Source organism: Schistocerca serialis, unplaced genomic scaffold (genome assembly GCF_023864345.2).
Source record: "Schistocerca serialis cubense isolate TAMUIC-IGC-003099 unplaced genomic scaffold, iqSchSeri2.2 HiC_scaffold_141, whole genome shotgun sequence".
Classification (NCBI taxonomy): domain Eukaryota; kingdom Metazoa; phylum Arthropoda; class Insecta; order Orthoptera; family Acrididae; genus Schistocerca; species Schistocerca serialis.
In genome coordinates, this window is record NW_026047636.1 from 80,001 (window position 1) to 85,000 (window position 5,000).

Here is a 5,000-nt window from a genome sequence, read left to right on the forward strand (position 1 = left end):
GGAAGGGCGCAGCGTCCCCCACCCCAGACATGTGACGTCAGACTATCGGTATTGACGACTAGACTGATTCCTTATAATCATTTGCCATACACCGGTGGAAGCTGCCGAGACGAGTAACTACATACCGGGCTCGCCGTGTCACTAATGTACAGAGATACAATAGTTTCGACTGGAACCGGATTAAACGTATACACGGCGCTGATTAGTAATAGATAGAGCCATCAGAATACAGATAATGTATAGACCTGTCCGTATACATGCTGAAAGACTCTGCTCACAATCACACGTCAGCCAGACACTCTTATCACGCACTACTCTCTGCCTGTAACAGGCACGCAGACGATATGTAAGCACCAGCATGGAACAACACCCAGTGCATCCTCTCTGCCACATTAGACAATCCACACTATCATAACCAGACCGGGAGGTCCACTCGGAAAACAGAATATCCCACCCTTCCGACAACCACCATTGCTCAGCTAAGCCACCAACACCCACACATGTCCCACACAGGGGTGCACCCAACATCACAATACTGCCTCCTGTCACACCACACAAACAATGGCAGGAATGAAAGACACAGGTCTGCCACAAGCATGGAATCAGAGCGCCGCCTGTTATGAACCAAAGGTGCACCCTGACGTGGCAAATCAGATGATGCCGCAGTCATTTACTTACGATAATCACAATCAACAAACTGCCGCCCCCCCCCCCCAAAACACCTTTCCTTACAACAATGTGTACCTTAACCTAACCCATATTGTGCCTTAACCTAACCCATATTGTGCCTTAACCTAACCCATATTGTGCCTTAACCTAACCCATATTGTGCCTTAACCTAACCCATATTGTGCCTTAACCTAACCCGTATTGTGCCTTAACCTAACCCGTATTGTGCCTTAACCTAACCCGTATTGTGCCTTAACCTAACCCGTATTGTGCCTTAACCTAACCCGTATTGTGCCTTAACCTAACCCGTATTGTGCCTTAACCTAACCCGTATTGTGCCTTAACCTAACCCGTATTGTGCCTTAACCTAACCCGTATTGTGCCTTAACCTAACCCGTATTGTGCCTTAACCTAACCCGTATTGTGCCTTAACCTAACCCGTATTGTGCCTTAACCTAACCCGTATTGTGCCTTAACCTAACCCGTATTGTGCCTTAACCTAACCCGTATTGTGCCTTAACCTAACCCGTATTGTGCCTTAACCTAACCCGTATTCTGCCTTAACCTAACCCGTGTTGTGCCTTAACCTAACCCGTGTTGTGCCTTAACCTAACCTGTGTTGTGCCTTAACCTAACCCGTGTTGTGCCTTAACCTAACCCGTGTTGTGCCTTAACCTAACCTATGTTGCGCCTTAACCTACCCTATATTGTACCTTAACCTAACCTATATTGTACCTTAACCTAACCTATGTTGCGCCTTAACCTAACCTATGTTGCGCCTTAACCTAACCTATGTTGCGCCTTAACCTAACCTATGTTGCGCCTTAACCTAACCTATGTTGCGCCTTAACCTAACCTATGTTGCGCCTTAACCTAACCTATGTTGCGCCTTAACCTAACCTATGTTGCGCCTTAACCTAACCTATGTTGCGCCTTAACCTAACCTATGTTGCGCCTTAACCTAACCTATGTTGCGCCTTAACCCAACACACGTTGCGCCTTAACCCAACACACGTTGCGCCTTAACCCAACACACGTTGCGCCTTAACCCAACACACGTTGCGCCTTAACCCAACACACGTTGCGCCTTAACCCAACACACGTTGCGCCTTAACCCAACACACGTTGCGCCTTAACCCAACACACGTTGCGCCTTAACCCAACACACGTTGCGCCTTAACCCAACACACGTTGCGCCTTAACCCAACACACGTTGCGCCTTAACCCAACACACGTTGCGCCTTAACCCAACACACGTTGGGCCTTAACCCAACACACGTTGGGCCTTAACCCAACACACGTTGGGCCTTAACCCAACACACGTTGGGCCTTAACCCAACACACGTTGGGCCTTAACCCAACACACGTTGGGCCTTAACCCAACACACGTTGGGCCTTAACCCAACACACGTTGGGCCTTAACCCAACACACGTTGGGCCTTAACCCAACACACGTTGGGCCTTAACCCAACACACGTTGGGCCTTAACCCAACACACGTTGGGCCTTAACCCAACACACGTTGGGCCTTAACCTGCTCTGTAATTGTCATACGACGCGTTAAATTAGTGTAGTGTTGCCTAACTGCAACCCCCGCAATATAGTTTGCTACTCGCACTGCCCGGTCCCCAGAGTATCGCTTCATGTTAAACACCTTGCAGCTATACACTGTAATGCGGATGGCAGCAGGACGTACATGCTCAATGCCCTTCGCAGTTGTTCATTGGCATTCGCATGGCGAAGCACAGCCTACGTTGTGGTACGGCTTGTGTCAACTGTCCGCTGATGTTGTACGTCCAAATCACACACTGTACTGCACATTGGTCCTCATGTACTGAATGATACATCGTGGTACATGTGTGACCGTACCACGACTGCGCCAACAACGGCGAACCATACGGTCCAAATATTGTGCACTCAGCTACATGTCGTCTCCCTATAAGAGCTGGATTGCAGTATGGTATGCCGTGGATGGCGATCGGCATGAGCCGTCTGTTGATGTAGTGGCGCGTGTTGTCAGACGTAGTCGTCTCTTCTCACACACCGTGATAGCATGGTGCACTGCGTTCCACATCTGCGACATGCGACAGAGGCCGGTTGACAGTCGTTCGCGCAATGGACATCGCATACGTACGGGGGCCACCTTCCACGTGTTCGCGAAGCGTGCACATGTTGTTGCGTGTATGTGGGCAGACATAGTGTGTCGTGACACCTGACACAGGCATGCAACAATCGTTGAATTTGCAAATGGCGATGGACGTCTACGTTTGCTGGTGACGTTACGCAAATGAAGAACTGGTAAACCGTTGTGGTGCGGTTGTTCTCGCTAGAGGTGAATCAGTGATGGCGACGATCGGTTGAGCTACCAACCGGTTGTTTCAGCGATACCCACCATGCCCACGAACGTGAATGGCATGTGGGTGTGAAGCGATACGCGGCGGTGGCTGGGTGGGACCGTCCCCGGCCGGTGAGGGGGGGCCTCCCGGCGTGCTGGCCGCGCGGTGCGTGGGCGCACGCGCTACAGCCGGCTGGTGGGGGCGGCCAGTGGCAGGCGCGCCGGCCGACGGAGGCGGCAGGCGGCGTAGCTGCGCGCCGGCGCACCCTGCACGCGGCGCCGTGCGGCCAAAGTAGGTCCTCGCGGGCCCGGTGCGAAGCGCGGTGGACATCTGCAGTGTGCTGGTCCGATTGAGGACTGTGTGCGCTGAGGATGCGCCGCCGCCCGGCGCTCGGCGCCGCGACGCCGTCTGCTGCTCGGTCGCCTCTGCGGTTCTCGCAGGTGGATTGTATCGCAGCTGTGCGGACGTGTTGGCGCGTGCGCTGTGCTGGGAGAGTTCGCTTCGGCACCCAAGTGGGGCTTTTGTCCTTCTGTGGCGCTGGCGTTGGAGCTGCCGGCCACCGTAGGTGGCGCGTGTTGTCTCCCGCCGGCAATGCCACGACAGCACGCTCCCGGGCCTCTGTCGGCAGCGGCAAGCTCAGTTGGGAGCACGGGTGGTCGCACCTAAAGCGTCTACTCGCCAAACTCCGGGCGATTGCGCCTCTCTCGAACCCGACCAAGTACTTAGGACGGCGCTGCGCGCCGCCGGGACCTGAGAGGGTTTCGAGGTGTATTGTGCAGGGGAGCTCAGCCTCCTCCTGTTTGCAGAATAATTGAGCGGACGCTTGCGTGTTCGCGCGGGCCCCCGGGACACACTCCCGGGCGGCCGGCTGCTCAGCTCTAGTTGACGCAGCTCCCTGGTTGATCCTGCCAGTAGTCATATGCTTGTCTCAAAGATTAAGCCATGCATGTCTCAGTACAAGCCGCATTAAGGTGAAACCGCGAATGGCTCATTAAATCAGTTATGGTTCCTTAGATCGTACCCACGTTACTTGGATAACTGTGGTAATTCTAGAGCTAATACATGCAAACAGAGTCCCGACCAGAGATGGAAGGGACGCTTTTATTAGATCAAAACCAATCGGTCGGCTCGTCCGGTCCGTTTGCCTTGGTGACTCTGAATAACTTTGGGCTGATCGCACGGTCCTCGTACCGGCGACGCATCTTTCAAATGTCTGCCTTATCAACTGTCGATGGTAGGTTCTGCGCCTACCATGGTTGTAACGGGTAACGGGGAATCAGGGTTCGATTCCGGAGAGGGAGCCTGAGAAACGGCTACCACATCCAAGGAAGGCAGCAGGCGCGCAAATTACCCACTCCCGGCACGGGGAGGTAGTGACGAAAAATAACGATACGGGACTCATCCGAGGCCCCGTAATCGGAATGAGTACACTTTAAATCCTTTAACGAGTATCTATTGGAGGGCAAGTCTGGTGCCAGCAGCCGCGGTAATTCCAGCTCCAATAGCGTATATTAAAGTTGTTGCGGTTAAAAAGCTCGTAGTTGGATTTGTGTCCCACGCTGTTGGTTCACCGCCCGTCGGTGTTTAACTGGCATGTATCGTGGGACGTCCTGCCGGTGGGGCGAGCTGAAGGCGTGCGACGCGCCTCGTGCGTGCTCGTGCGTCCCGAGGCGGACCCCGTTGCAATCCTACCAGGGTGCTCTTGAGTGAGTGTCTCGGTGGGCCGGCACGTTTACTTTGAACAAATTAGAGTGCTTAAAGCAGGCAAGCCCGCCTGAATACTGTGTGCATGGAATAATGGAATAGGACCTCGGTTCTATTTTGTTGGTTTTCGGAACCCGAGGTAATGATTAATAGGGACAGGCGGGGGCATTCGTATTGCGACGTTAGAGGTGAAATTCTTGGATCGTCGCAAGACGAACAGAAGCGAAAGCATTTGCCAAGTATGTTTTCATTAATCAAGAACGAAAGTTAGAGGTTCGAAGGCGATCAGATA

General features: G+C 53.2%; 1 non-coding gene across 1 annotated transcript in view; it reads left to right on the forward strand.

Moving 5' to 3' along the window:
* Positions 1-3,896: 3,896 nt before the first annotated feature.
* Positions 3,897-5,000, forward strand: part of LOC126442807 (small subunit ribosomal RNA) — a 1,910-nt gene continuing 806 nt past the window's right edge. Inside the window, exon 1 of the ribosomal RNA XR_007581648.1 lies at positions 3,897-5,000. This exon is cut by the window's right edge and continues 806 nt beyond it. This is a non-coding gene — a ribosomal RNA (small subunit ribosomal RNA).